Below are 16825 nucleotides of genomic sequence, written 5' to 3'. Positions count from 1 at the left end.
TAGGACCTAAATTGTATCAGCCAGATGAGGTTAGCTGAGGGTTTCTTACTGGTCAGTGTGGTGGCACTCACAGATCCTCCCCTCTCTAAGAAGGTATTTTCTTTCTTTCTGTTCTATACATTGCAGAAAAAGTTACTAATTGACAAGCCCCTATAATTAAGGATACAATGGCATGGGTCACCATATTGCTACTGTTCTCCTTGTTGTGCAACATGCTTGGCAAAAACCATGCAAAGAATTTTTTTTTTAACTTGTGATTTGAGAGGAAAAGTCCAGTGTGACAGAGAAGTAATGTTTGCTGCAGTTTGAAAACTTAGTAACACTGTGTCCAGAAGCAGAAGAAACAAATGCTCACAGAGGTCACCATTTTCCTTCTCATTCAATCCAATACCCCACTCAGAGGATAGAGTTGTCCATGCACAGGGGATCTTCCCTATTCATTCAAATCTCTCTGAGAATGAGCTCACAGACAATCAGAGGCATGCTTTCTAGATGATTCTATATCATGCCAAGTAGACAATGAAGATCAACTATCACATACAGGATCTTTCCTTTGGTAAAAACCCATGATCTGTCCGTTTATAACCCTGTGTTTCTAATTACAAACACAATCTTTTGTTATTGAACATACCAAAATTCTGATTATATTATAATCACTTAAAATTTTCATTTCCAAGTGAAAAACCCTAATAGTATACAGTAAGTTACTCCTCATTACATATACAATATGTAATTTTGATATATCAATACTATGCATTATTTATTGCAAAACTACTTATTTTAAACTACCTGCTCTTTGTTTCATTAGCAAATGTAAAGTAAATGATAGAATATTCAACTCTATGACCCATTTCACTCTTTGTGAAAGCATTGTGGTCACTGCACATTTTAAATTATTGACTAATGTCAGTGAGGCTGGAAAGATGGCTAGGAGTCAAAAGCACTTACTACAATTGCAGAAGACTTGGGTTCAGTTCCGATCACCCACAGCTGGTCTCAAAACCTCTTTAAATTCGAATTCCAGGGGATGATGTTTTGAATAAAAATGGGCCTCATAGGCTCATGTATTTGATTGAATGTTTGGTTTTCAGTTGGGGCTGTTTAGAAAGAATTAGGAGTACTTATTCTCTAAAACTCTAAGTAAATGTTCTTAAGTAAGTGTCCCTCATCATGGTGTCTCTTTACAGTAATAATGGAACAGTACCTAAAACTCCTATATACATATAACTAATAAGTCATCAAAAATAAACATACATATAAATAACAAAATCAGCAAATACTATATAAATCTTTAAAAATAACTGATGCTAGGGATACTTTATAAATGGCATAACACAACTGTACTTGGAAAAAAGAACTGCAAGACTCCAGGAAGACAAGAAGAGTCCCTGACAGTAGATCATAAGAAATCTGGCCATGCAAATTATTCTCCCTGAATTTCAAGTTTTGAATGGCCAGTGCTCACCATCTGGGGCACATTCCCGAGAACTCTTTTCTTTCCTCTGGCTTTATACCATCCAAAGAATAATGTAGATGAGCTAATAACTCCCACCAATCAAACAGTTATGCATATGGTTAGTCAAGATGGTTATACATACAAAGACAGCCTAATATCAATGAGTCTATTATCAACTTGGTATGAGTGAACATCTGCCCGTGATGAAATATATCAATGGAATGTGCTTATAATGATGAGCTCACTTAAAGCTCTAGTGGAACTGTGACAAACCCCCCTTCCTCCCCCCTCCACAAGCCTTAGGCAAGTAGCTTGAACTTATCTTACAATGAGAACTGACCACTGTGGATTTTTCTTTTTTTCTGATAACCATTAAAATTTGCTCTGTGTCAACTTATAGCCTTCTATTGCATGCTGTTAGTTTTGTATTTTCTAGGTTTTAAAACAGACTACTCATATTTCAGAACCATTATAGAATCCTAGTCAGGCCAGAGCTACACACACACAATAGCATTCAGTATATTTATGTGGTAAAAGCAACATAGCTGGAGATAGATGCATTTCATCTTTTAAGAATAGAGCAGCAATCAGTGACATGGGACTAGAGAATCTGAAACTTCAAGTTTTAAAGAATGGAAGAATAGATGGTCAAATAAGAAAATGACAGCATCTTTGCAGAGGAATTAGAGATTGGAGGACAAAACATGCTTATTGATGAGAATTGGGGGATAAATTAGGTTGTAAAATTCAAAGGGCATATATTGTAACGAGTATGGTTTTTTCTGCCCGCCGCCTGGTCTTGACCCGCCAACGCGCCAGCCCCAAATAACGCACACCGAGACTCTGTATTTGATATAATCCGTTGGCCCATTACTAGTTTCTTATCGGCTAGCTCTGTCATAATTATTAACCCATTTCTGTTGATCTATGTATTTCTCTTACCAGGGAGCCGGCTGGCATACTGCTTTCTCCAGACTCTCCATCTTGGCCCCTTACCACTTCCTCCTTGTCTCCTAGTCCTGCCTATCTTCCTTTCCTATTGGCCGACAGTGCTTTATTAACCAGTATGAGAAACATATATACATAATGGCATCTCCCATCATCTCCTCTTTTCTGTCTAAAATAAAAAGAAGGTTTTTAACCTTAACATAGCAAAATATATCACATAACAGTTATCAAATAAGAATCACAGTTAACACTATTTAGTCCATTAACATTTAGCAAGATTTGAAGAAAATATTCCATCATCTATCCCATCTTTGTGTGTCTAAAGTCTAAGTAACTTATCTTTAATACTAAGGAAAATTGGAACCATAACTCTCTGTCTTCAAGTCCCTCAAAGATTACAGAAGGATAGTATATAAACTCTAGAAATGACAGAGACAACTCACTGCCTGGTCACCTGAAGTTCTTTTGAAAACTTCCATCTTCAGCCCATAGGCCATAGTGTGTCTGGCTGACTCTTCAGCAAAGCAGGAAAATGACAGCATCTTTGCAGAGGAATTAGAGATTGGAGGACAAAACATGCTTATTGATGAGAATTAGGGGATAAATTAGGTTGTAAAATTCAAAGGGCATATATAAAATGGCATCGTGAGTTGATCAAGCCCTGGTCTGATAGAGCAAAGAACTAAGTATGTTATTCTTAGTATCTTACTACAATAAAGTAAGTATAGTCAAATATTTCTTCTAGTTAAATGCTCACTTCTCATATAAAGTGATAGAAAATCTTAACATTTACTATATTTTTGCAACAGCAAATATTGTTTTATGTGCTACTAAACCCTATAATCTAGAAAAAACATTAGTTACTTTCTCATTGTTGTGACACACTCCTTAAATGTAGCTTAAGGAAGGAAGGGTTTATTTGGTTCACAGTTAGAAGATTCATTCATCATGGCAAAGAAGGTTTGCAGAACTAGGAGAGTGAGAAAGGGATTGGTCATATTATAGCCTCAAGTCAAGAGCATAGAGAGATTCATGCTTATCCTCAGTTGCCCCTCTCCTTCATATTGAGTCCTAGATGCCAGTCCATGGAATGGTACTGCCATGTTCAGGGTGAGTAATAATCTATAAAATTCCCTCAGAGGCTTGTCTCTTCTGTGATTCTAGATTCTTCCAGGTAGATACTCAATATTAATCTTTGAAAATACAAAGTATTGTCCTAGATTTATGCTTACAAAAGAAAAGCATGAATCTTGTTATATTCTCGAAAACTCTAAGAGTCAGAATACCACTCTGTAATTATTTCTAATACAAGTAGATTGGTTGAGGGTTTGAGAAATTACTCAGTGGTTAAAGTACACATTTCTCTTCTAGAAGAATTCAGTTTAGTTCCCAGAACACAAATCAGACAGCTCACTAGTACCTATAACTCTAACTACATAGAATTCTAGTATCTCTTGCCTCTTTAAGCACCTGCAACCACATGCACAGGAACACCCCATCACGTATACACATAATTAAAACACTTTTTTAAAAATGAGTGTTTTAAAGGGGACCTAGATCCAACAAAAATTTGCAATGATATTTCAAATATGTTAGTCTTTAAATTACTTTTCCCACTGCTGGGGCACATGACAAAAGCACCTTGGAGGATGAAGCATTTATTTTGCCTTATGGTGAGGGTTATGGTCCCCCACACTTACATTCAGAATTTATTATCTCATACTCTTATATTACCTGCCATTGTTCATCAGAACTACCTAGAGTAAGAACTGCATACTGCTATGTCACATGGTTAAATTTTCAAAAGCAAACTACAAGACAAGACTGAGGAAAATCTTGCTGATGTGGGCAGAGAGCCAGAGACTCGGGAGTCACAAGAGCAGGTGCTCAGCATCTTTGTAGATCAGTGGTTCTCAACCTTTGTAATGCTGTCTGTGACTCTTTAACACAGTTCCTCATGTTGTGGTGACCCATACCATAAAACTATTTTCATTGCTATTTTATAACTGTAATTTTGCTACTGTTAAGAATGGTAATGCAAATATCTAATATGCAATGCCCAAATTGAGTCACAACCCCTAGGTTAAGAACCACAATGCATTAGACAAATCTTTGGCATTGGTAATTCTATGCTAAATAGGGGTCGCAAATTAAAACTCACTGTATTTTTACATATCTGATAATTCTTCATCAACACAAACCAGCATGAAAGTTTAAAATAAAAAATAAACTTTTTGGTGTTCTATTGTTAGGGGCTTTTATAAACCGTATAAGAAGTATATATTTTAGAGTTCTTATCTGAAGTTTAAAAAAAATAAATAGTGGTTACAATGCATAAACTCTGACAGACAGCAATATTACAATACACATGCAAGATAAAAAGCACTATAAAATGATCATGAAAAGGCATTATTTGAAGCATCTGTGCTGAGGATATAAGAAGCAGTAAACTCGTGCTTTACATATGTCAACATATATTTGAAACTCAGGACATTCCCTAGAAGTTTTCTGGGTCCAAGCATTGTTTTAATGTTTACATGTACAGCTCTTAAGGCTTTGCAAACTGTGAAAGATGTGCTTAGCTGCTTATCCCCAGGGAAGGGCACCCCCCATGTCTTTCCCTTCTTCCTACTCAACCCTACTGACTGCCAATGTCTTTGTTTCCTATAGTTGTGTGACATTAAACACTAAGTGGCTAAGTGACCTTTCTACAGACCAAGAAATATGCATGAAGGAGATAACTGGCCCATCTCTCTTCCAACTTAAGGTGATGTCTGTCTTCCTATTGAATGGTCAAAGCCTGTTTGAGAAAAAAAATCTCCAATGGCCAGAAAAATGCAAAAGAAACCAGTTATAGAAAAGCACAGGCATTCTGCTTTTCTGTAAGTCACCTGCTTAGAGATGAGATCTTATACTCTAGTAGTCTTTTATCACCTATGATGGGTTTTCTTCTAAGACCTGATGTTATTGGGCTCTTTATCTAATCAGCATTCACTGTGCTAGACCCATAAAAGAAAATACTGGGATTGATGTTGGTGACACAATCAAGTAACTGTGCCAGGTTTATTTTACTTTATTGCCAAAGCGTGCTGTGAATGAGCTAGCCTTTGTTTCCCTGTTAGTTTTTTTTTTTTTTTTTTTTCTATTGGCTATGGTATTCTGACCACAGTCACATGAATCGGTCTCTGCCTTTATGTTCAGAGACTCTGATAAAGTTAATCTCTTATACTAACTGGATGTGAGCCAATGTTTTGAGTCACTGCAGTAGAAAAGCTATGAAGACAAAGTACACAGTAATATTTATAGTCAACTGATGGCCAAGCATATGGATATGATCCCCCCTTATTGGGACTTTATAAAGATGGGAGAGTGTTGCCTGGGTGTTCATTTCAATACTTTACTGTTTCTACTGCAATTGGTATTGCTCAAATATTTCAAAACTCAATGAATTGGGACACTACATAAGTGCTATGTTTGAGATACTTGATTAGTCAAGCACAGAGAGATGGTTCAGTAATTAAGAGCACCTGCTACCCTTCTAAAAGAGCCATATTTGGTACCTAGCACCCAGGTCAGGTGGCTCACAAACTTCTGTAACTTCTTCTCTAGTGGATTTGATGCCCTCTTCTGAACTCCACAGGACTTTCAAACATGTGCACATGCACGCACACACACACACACACACACACACACACACACACACAACATTTCACATAAATAAAAATCAAAAGAAATCTTTTTTTAATACATCCTGGATTTTCTGCAGGAGATATAAAGAAGAATAAGAATTATATGATCTAAGACCATAAAAAAAAGACCTAATAAAGTTTGTGCTACAGCCAATAAGTACAGCTCTTAAATCCACTTCTAACTATGTTCATCATGTATGGTGAGGTTATGTTTCTTCTTACTCTTCAGTGGATTCTGATCTCAGTTCATAATACCTACATACATACATGCATACACACATATACACACACGTGCGCACGCGCACACACACACACACACACACACACACACACACACACACACACACAGAGTCACTTGTACAATTACAATATTTTACCATTATGGTCAATCATCCAATTTTCAGAATTTAGTACTTCAAATAGATTTACTAAATATAGCAACAAAATAATAAAGTTTTTCTGTTTGTATTCATCTTTAATTTTTTTCAGTTATTTTTGTTGTTTTTTGCTTGTTTTGTGTTTTTTATTTTCATTTGTGAGACAGGATCAATCTGTCCAACAGCTCTGGCTGCTCTGGAACTTACTGTGTAGACCAGGTTGACCTCAATCTCACAGAGATCCTCCTGCCTCTGCTTTCTGAGTGCTGGAATTAAAGGCTTGCAGCACCACTGCCTGGCTTCATTTAAATTTCTTAATCAGCAAACACTACATTATATCTCCTTATTGCATTTTGAAAGTAGTTATTTTGTTCTCTATCTTCAGCCACCCATCTCAGTGATCCCCTCTTGTACCCCTACCCCAGCTCCTTTCTGCTTTCAGGTAATGGCACATATGTCCTGCTGCTCCAAACCTCCTGTGGTAGCTCCTTTCCATATATTGTGGTCTTCACCCACTTCAGAACATCTCATTTACAGGTGGAACTACCACTCTCCACAGCATTTAGATGTATCTCTAGAAACCACATTTGCATGATTAATGTGAGTAGAAATGCTTGTGGTATATGTCCAATGTTTCTCTGTTAAGTCACCAGTGAAAATACAATGTATTCTATAAAAATGCTGAGTGTGTGCACCCTTCCAGAGGTGAATTGCCACAACGACCACTGAAAAGTGACATAGAATTGATCCTCATATGTATGCGTGGCAATTTATTAAAAATGTTGGGGTGTGAAGAGATGACAGCACTGAAGAATGCATATTGCTTAGCAGAGGAACTGAATTCAGTTCTTAGCAAACACATCTGATGTCTCTTTTTTTCGCTCTCATCTCTTCATCCCCCCAACTCAATCTTCCTGATTTCACATGTTCTCCAATCCTCCCCTTCTCTTTCTTCTAATTCCCTTTCCACTCACTGCCCCCCACTCCCAATATGCTCAGGAGATCTTGTTCCTTTCCCCTTCTGTGAGGGATTTTGTATGAATCGCTTAGGTTCTTCCTTTTATTCTGGTTTCTCTGGTGGTATGAATTATAAGCTAGTGTTTCTTGGCTCTATGTCTAAAATCCATATATGAGTGAGTACATACCATGTTCCTCTTTTTGTGACTGGGTTACCTCACTTAGGATGGTTTCTTCAAGTTCCATCCGTTTGCCTGTGAATTCCAAGATTCATCCCCCCCCCACAGTGTAGTATTCCATTTTGTAAATGTGCCACATCTTCTTTACCGGTTCTTCAGTTGAGGGGCATCCAGGTTGCTTCCAAGTTCTTGATATTATAAATAAGGCTGCCATGAACATAGTTGAACCAATGTCTTTGTTGCATGGATGTGGAACATTTGAGTATATGCCTAAGAGCAGAATTGCCAGGTCCTGTAATAGACTGATCCCCATTTTCCTGAGGAACCGCCATACTGATCTACAAAATGGCTGTATACATTTCCACTCCCACCAGCAGTGTAGGAGTGTTCCCCTTTCTCCACACCCTCTCCAGCATGAGCTGTCATTGGTGTTTCTAATTTTAGCCATTCTGACAGGAATAAGATGGTATCTCAGAGTTGTTTTGATTTTCCAATAGGTGAGAGTGGAAAAAAAAGAAGAAGATAGATACCATAGTAGAAAGAGCCATTATAGGTTTGAAGAGAAAACCTGACTCTAGAGAAATGTCCAAAGCCCTACAAAAATGACCCCAACTAACAATATGAGCAACAGTGGAAAGGCTACCTTATATGTCCTTCCCTGATAATGAGCTTGATTACTGACTTATATACCATCATAAACCTAGTAGCTGGTGGAAACAGAAGCAGACACCCACCACAGCTAAACACTGAGCTGAATTCCTGAAATCCAGTTGCACAGAGGGAGGAGTGATAAGAAAACCCACAGAGGCAGCTGCCCTGAACAAGACAGAGCTCACAGACCCCACAGACTGATAGCTGGGAAACCAGAATTGGACCAACTCAGACTCCCTGAATGTGGATCTCAGTTAGAGTCTAAGAGACCTCTGACAATGGAACCAGGATATATCCCTGGCCCAAAAAAGGATTTTGAGAGCACATTCCCCATGGAGGGATAACCCCTTAGCCTAGAGTCAAGAGGTAGGGCCTAGACCCTCCTCCAAATGACTTGACAGATTTTGATGATCCCTCCTGGAAGGCATCACCCTCCTTGTGGAGTGGCAGGGGATGGGATGGGAGGGGGCAGGGGACATGGGAAGGAGAGGGAACTAGGATCGATATGTAAAATAAAAATAATAAATATATTTTTAAAACACACATCTAATGGCTCACAAGCACCAGCAAATACAGCTCTGGGGATCCTTTGGCATTCTCCTGTCCTCCAAGGGTACCTGTCACTCATGTGCACATATTGGTCTGCCACTACAGACAAATAGTTAACAATAAAAATAAATAAATAATATCTTAAAAGATTTATTTTCTTTTATTTATGTGCCTTTCTGTAGGTAGGTATATACATTAGGATGTAGATGTTCTCCCAATCCATAAGAAGGTGACAAATTCCCTCCCCTCTAAAGCTGGATTTACAAGTGGTCTGGATCCACTATTAATATGTGCAGGAAGCAGAACTGAAGTCTTCTGAAAGAGAAGTAAATGCCCTTAATGATGAAGTTATCTCTTCTGACTCATAAAACCTTTTATAAAGTTAATTAATTTTATGTGTATATAAGTGTATAAGTTCCTGCATATGCAGTTCCATAAGTCAGCATTTTTCTAGTTTTGGCTCTGTAGAATGGCTTTACATGTCTTCTTTTTTGAGTGTGACCAACTAAATTTAAATAGATTTACCCGCATGGGCATGGGTGGGAAGTTATATGGAGGAGTGTGAGAAGTGTATCAGGGCTACATCAGTAAAGCAAATGGCAAGCATTAACTGTCAGTAACTTGCTTAGAGAGAGTGGAGCTTCATGGGTCCCCATCCCACTCCTCATCCTACACTGCCACCCCCACCCCCCAGTAAAAATTTGATGTGCCCAAGCATGTGTGGGTCTTGTGCAGATCACCATAGCTGCAGTGAGTTTGTGAGTGCAATGGCCATGTCATAAAAATAGGAGGGGGCTTGCTGGAAAGAAGAATTGTTTCAGTGGCAGGGGAAGAAACTGACTGGGAATAAAAAGTGAAAATGATTAAATTCACTATGTATGTATGAAACTATCAAATAATAAAAAAACTCTGTATGTGTGTGTGTTTGTGTGTGTGTGCTCAAGCATTTTAATGTGTAGAGGCCATAGGCCACCCTTCAGTGTATTTTCTTAAAAGATATTTACTTGATTTTATGTGTATGAGTATTTTTCCTGAATGAATATATATATGACCATGTGTGTACCTGGTGCCCACAGAGTTCTAAAGAGGGCATGAGATCCCCTGGTATTGAAGTTATGGGTCACTGCATGGGTTCTTGGAGCTGCATCTAGATCCTCTGCAAGAGCAAGAAATGCTTTTTCTCCATTTTTTATTATTTTATTTCATTTTACTTTATAACCACAGTTCTTCCTCCCACCCCTTTGCCTCCTCCCACTCTCCCTCACCTCCCCCTAGCTCACCCTCAATCCATTCCTCCTCACAGGTAAGGGTTACCATAAGGAGTCAACCTAGTCTCTTACAGTAGGTTGGGGAAGGGTCTGGCCCCCCTCCCATGCATTAAGACTGAACATGTAATCTCAACATAGGGAATAGGATCCAAAAAGCTAGCTCATGTACCAGGATTATATTGTGGTCCTACTACCAGGGGTCCCTCTGATAGTCCAAGCTTCACAACTGTATCCCACATATTGAGGGCCTAATTCTGTCCCCTGGAGTCTCCACAGTTGTATGTCTAGAGCCTTACAACTGTACAGACTCCAGCAATAATATGTGCTTTAAACCACTGAACCATCACTTAAGCCCCTATGTATTTTATTTTAAGTTATGTTTTATTTTGAGATTTTCATATTGGCCTAGAACTAGACTAGTAATGTAGCTGGCTTTCCAGTGAGGCCCAAAGATTCACCTTCTCATTATACCTTCCAGGCCCCCAATTTTAAGAACATGCTACTATGCTTGCAGTTTTGGATGTAAGTTCTCACTGAGCTGTCTTCCTAGAGGTTCTTGGAGTTTTTCACTGTCATTGTGAAGGGACTCTACAGATCACTCAGGGCCAGCAGGAGAGAAGATGTTTAGGAGACTAGAAGAGTGGAGTACCACTAATGTTGTCTGTTGCTGAACTGTTTAAAGCTGATCTCTCCATCATACAGAAAGCCATAACTACAGATTCTTGAATCAAAGGTGACATCTAGGTATCTTATGTATAAACTTGCCCCACTCTGCTCCCACCACTGTGTGTGTGTGTTTGTGCGTGTGTGTGTGTGTGTGTGTGTTGTGAATTTCACATAACCTACCTTTCATTCACCCTATATGACTACTTCCTATAACTACTTCTCAGTAAATACATATAAAGCAGTTATTTATTGACAATACATTGTACATCCCTAAAAATAGTATTTAATACATTTTAATGAGTCAATAGATGGGTAGATAGGCTGATTGTATTGTGGAAAGTAAAGATTGGATTATTTCCTTTCATATGTGAGATTATAATAAATACAATTTGTACAATTTAGGGATGGGTGATGAGGAGAGATGTTGGAGTAGGACTTTGTTTACCAGAGAGACCAGGATGTGAGAATAGCACAACTGTTATAGGTTCAGAATCAAGCAGAATGTTTGGGAATTCTTTGTGACTTGTGTAGTTGGTGTGTCAGTTATGAAATGTGTTATGCAGATGTGTTGAAGGTTAGGAAGAAGCAGAACAGAAGCAGCATAAAGCTTTGTAACCTTAGGGCTTGGTAGCTAGCCACTGCATCTCTGTAGCCAGCTCATTTTGAGAAAGATTTCTCCATGAATAGGCAATGTGGCCTGCCAAGACAAGCATGGTGCCCAACCAGAGGGCAAAGCAAAGCAAAGTCAGCCAGGTCCTGGCCCAGGCCAAGGTCTGTCTTTCAGCTAGTCACAGAAGGAGACGTAACTTGCAGAAAACAAAGTTTGGTAGAATAAAGAACACATGGGTGAAATGTATCTTTTATTACTGTGTCATGATCATTTTTAGCTGAGTAAGAAGCAGGTGTGTAGCTAAAATAAAAGTCCAGTAGTTTCTTCATAATTTCATGGGTACTACATTCCAGAGGTGTACAATATTGACAGCTAAGGTTGTTAAACAAAACAAACACCCAACAGCAACAAGAAAACTAAACTAGAATAGACCTAACTCTCTTTCCATCTCAGTCTACACCTTGGATGAGCAGCAGCTCTCAGTGAGTTCCATTGAATAACTGGTTCACTGAAATACTATCTTCAGTTAGATGCCCAAAATGAAGAAAATGAAGATGGCTCTTGACCTTGAAGACTGTATTGAGTTTCAAGTTACTGATTATGGAATTAGTTTATGAATGGGTTGCTCTCTTTGGCTGAGTGTCACTTGGCTGGAAGATGTATGGTAGTTTAAGAAGTGAGTGAGATTAAAAGCAATAGCCTACACCTCACAATCTTTAAAATATAGAGATATGTTGATATGAACCAAAGGAAAAAAATGAACAGAAAATATCACTTGTCTCAGTGTACTTCGTACTAGGATTATTAGCATATTTTAACATGTAATATTTTACTAATATACTTCATTAATATTTACTATTTTAAACAAATTATCATTATTTGTTTGTTTGCTTGGTGGGGCAGGATATTTCTATATATCCTTGGCTGGCTTAGAGTTTACTTTGAAGGCTATGCTGGACTTGAACTCACAGAAATCCATCCCAAGTGCTGGGACTATAGGCATGTACCACAGCATCATACGGAATTGTTTACAGTGCAGATTATGTTTCAGAACTTTCCAATAATGGAATTAAATGGAGTGACCTATAGCTAGACAATGTCCTAATTTTAATTGTCAACTTGATACAGGCTGGAGCTATCTGAGAGGAAAGCATCATTTAAAGAATTGTCTAGATCAAATTGGTCTGTGAGTGTAGATACAGGGGGTGGGTTGTCTTGACTGTTAATTAATGTAGAAGGCCCCACCTACTCTGGTCAGCATCATCCATAGGCAAGTGGTTCTGTGTTGAATATGAAACCTAACTGAGCATGAGAGAGGGATAGAGAGAGAGAGAGAGAGAGAGAGAGAGAGAGAGAGAGAGAGAGGGAGAGAGAGGGGGCCAGCAAGCAGTGCTCCTTGACTCCAGCTTCCTGCCCCAACTTCCTACAATGAGGGATTGTGACTTAGCAATGTAAACTGGATAAATCCTTTCCTCTACAAGTTGTTTTTGTCAGTGCTTTGTGACAGCGACAGAGAGGAAACTAGAACAGACAGATAGATACATGGATATACAAGTCGGGATTTGTTATAGGGATTGACACAGATGTTTATGTAGTATAAGAAGTAAGGACAAAATTAAATATCTAGAGTGTGAGGCGATTTTCGTTTGTCCACCTGGGAACTTTCTATGGCACAGTAAGATCTGTGAGTCAAGTAACCAAGAAAGCGTGGGGCTAGTTAAGACACTATAACTCAAAAGCACAGAGCTGATCAGCCAAGCCCCGAGGAGCTGTGCCCTCTCTCCTGGGAAGAGACTAGACTGTGCAGAGGAGTCTGTGGGAAGAATCATGGGAAACTTTCACTGCTCAAGAGGGAATAGTTACTAGAAAGAGATGGTGTTGGTTTAGGACAAAGATTTGAACATAGGCTCCTGGAATCAGCTTGGTTTAGAAAATATTGCCACTTGAGAACAATGTTAATTTTCTCATCATTGCAATCAAATACTGAAAAAGTAGCAGTTTAGGGGAAGGTGGGATTGTTTTAGCTAACAGTGTCCATGATGGTGGAGCATTCTGGGTGGGCTCCCACCAATGGGCAGGACCCACCGCCATGTTTCAGGAATTTGGGAAGAGAAGAGGAGAGGAGAGCAGAGGAGAGGAGAGCAGAGGAGAGGAGAGCAGAGGAGAGGAGCTAGGCTCAGGCTATAGCCCATAGTCCATAAGCTGGCTCCCAGTGACCCATTTCCTAGAGTCAAGTCTTATCTCTATTCTTAAAACAGTTTAGTTTTCTTTATATTTTTTATTTAATTAAATATTTTTCCTCTCCCTTTCCTCCCTACAGCACTTCCCATGTGCCCTCTTACTCTCCTTTAAATTCATGGCATCTTTTTTATTTTTAAATTGGTGTGTGTATGTGTATATGCTCCTAAACATAAAAATACAACCTGGTCAGTCTCTATAACTTGTATGAACATGTTTTCACGACTGAGCTTTTGGTATGGGATAATGAATGGTGGTGCATTTCCCCGGGGCAGATTATTTCTCCTACTCTCAGCATTCTTTACCCATCTGTAGTTTTTTTGTGTAGGGTTGCAGAGCCTCACCTCTTAAAGTTGTCTCAGGCTCTGAAAACAGCACCACTAGCTGGGGAACTACCGTGAAACAAACAAAAAAACACACACATATGAACCTGTGAGGGACATTGCAGATTTAAGCTGTAAAAGCTACAAGACACAAAACAGTGATCTGAAAGTTTGAGATCCACAAGGCTGTGATGACTCAGGATTAGCAGTCAAGAGAAAGTGTAAACATAGGGAGGCTATGGAGGTTTTCACCAAATTTTTTCCCAAGTGGCTGTCAACAGTCTGAGAAACTAAAAAAAAAAAGTCATGTGAGTACTAACATTACAACAAATTCTGAATTTTCATGGGAATCAAAAGGCAGAAGAGAGGAACAAATTATTTTGTCCTAAATTTGTTACCATATTATAAGATTTTGCTTCTTCAGTTTCTTCTGGCCTAGCTTTTTTCCTTTTTTGTTAAGATCATTGAAATAGCATAACCACTCACTTCTGGGTTAAGTTAGTTATAAGCTATGCAAACTAATCACCACATCTTGGGTGTTTTGACAGCTGAGTATGTTCAATGGCAGAGAATCTTCACATACACCCTTAAATTCAACATTACTCTCTCCATTTTCAAGCACATTCAGCCCTGACTTTGTCCAGTCCCTTTGGTCAGGTACACCTACTTGTTCCACCATTATAACAGTGGAATGGAGTGGTGTTTCTCATAATGCCATCTTCCAGTCACTTGATGACTCTTCAGATATGCAAAGCCTTGATGTCGGTGTGTGTCTGACCCTAACAAAGGGCTTCTTTCTGTGTTTAATGAACAGCATAGAAAAGCATTACATGGGGAAAAAATAGGATACTATACTGAGTTTTACATGGGAACAAGTAAACTTCAACTGATCCCAACAGACCCAAACAACAAACAGCATTGTTTAGCAACCAAAACTCATAGTGATAGCTTTCAACATTTATGGTAGATTTTAGGAAGTTGCTTTCAACTTCTGTATTTGCTGCTTTCAGTAAATGGTACATATGTATTACTCAGGTTCAGATGCATGGAGGAGTATTAAGATTGAAGCTATTTATTTATCCTTTCAGGATTTCACACATGTATGCAATGTATTTTTATCATATTTCCTTCTACTCCCTCCTCTAACTTCCCCCAAATACATCTGTCTGTCTATCTATTATCTATCTATCTATCTATCTATCTATCTATCTATCTATCTATCTATCTTGTATTTGTGTTAATTTAGTACTGCCTGTATACACATGGGTGTGGAGCCATCCACTAGAGCATGCTGGGCTTATCAGGATCCATACCCCTAAACTGAGCTTAGTATCCTCTCTAACAGCTATCCTCCTATAGCTTTTCATCTAGAGATGGAGCTACCTAAGCACCTTTCTCTTCCATGATGTAATTTTTCACTTATATATAATTGAATGTTGTTATATAATATATATATATATGTATATATATATATATATATACATATATATATATTATAACCAATGAAAACAAACATTTACAGACAATATTTTGGAATTTGGGCGTCGTTCTTTCCAAACTACTTCCTGCTGGTAAGGGGCGCTGTCATGGGGGATTCTAAGAAGATGCAGAAATCCTGGCTGTAGTCTGTAAGGATGCTTTGTCCAGCTGTTTTGAATGTAGTATCACCTGGTACTCTGTTTCAGGCAGTCTGGCTTGATCAAAACACATTAGTCTGGAAGGAATCCACATCTTTTCATTTTCTGTGGAAACAAAAATAGAAATCCTTTTCCCCAGTAACTTGTCCTTGAACTTAAATTTTGGAGTCAAAGCATTTTTTTAATTTAATTTAATATTTTACATGTCGATCCCAATTCCCTCTCTTTCCCTCCCTCCCTCCCTAGCAGTCTAAGGGACCTCAGACAATGGAGCCAGGATGTACAAAAGGACCTTGCAAACACATCCCCCATGGAGGAATAACTGCCTTAAGCTAGAGACAGGAGAGAAGCCCTAGTCCCTACTTCACATGACCTGTCAGATCTACATGACCCCAACTGGATGGCATTCCCCTACATATGGAATTGGGGTGGGGTATGGAAGGGGAGGGTGGTTAGAGTGCATGTGAGAGGGCAGAGAAGGTAAAAGGGAGGGAAGGAAGGAGGGAGGGACGAAGAGAGAGGGAATTGAATGTTGTTATTATATGGCACAATACATTAGAATATGTGAAACATTTGAATAAGGATGAAGGTATAGATGTTGAGATAAAAAGAATTTGTTTGCTATGTAGAATCTAAGAAAATCTGAAAATAGTAATACGAGCTTGCAATGACTTAGATGTGAATAAAAGAACCAACTGTCTTGATCATAAGAGTTAAAAGGAAGTTATATTTATCTAAATTATCAGTTTTTACCTAATGACTAAAACTATGGTGCTGTCTTATTTCACACAGACACACACACACACACACACACACACACAAAAGCCTAGAAAATGTAAATGTAAACTTGTATTTATTTTTAAAGTTATATTTTTATTTTAAAGTTATCTGGCTCTCTCTCTTCCTCCCTCCCTCCCTCCCTCCCTCCCTCCCTCTCTCTCTCTCTCTCTCTCTCTCTCTCTCTCTCTCTGTGTGTGTGTGTGTGTGTGTGTGCTTGTATGTTCACATAAGTGTGGGTACATGCAGAGTCCAGATGGGATGTCTTTTGGAGCTAGAATTGTAGATGACTGTGGGTCACCTGATGTGAGTTCTGGGAATCCAGCTCTGTCCCTTGTGGTAATTCCTCTTAATAATTGAGCCATCTGTCTAGATTCTAGCAGTGATTTTTTTTATAAAGAGGATTATTGCTATGCAGTGTGGCTAAGATGTCTTGTAAGGCTTCATGCGATATTCACGTTACCCACCTAATGACATAGGTCACCCTGGTCTTGCCTAGA

The sequence above is a fragment of the Phodopus roborovskii genome, unplaced genomic scaffold (genome assembly GCF_943737965.1).
Source record: "Phodopus roborovskii unplaced genomic scaffold, PHOROB, whole genome shotgun sequence".
NCBI lineage: Eukaryota > Metazoa > Chordata > Mammalia > Rodentia > Cricetidae > Phodopus > Phodopus roborovskii.
Note: the sequence above shows the minus strand (reverse complement) of the source record.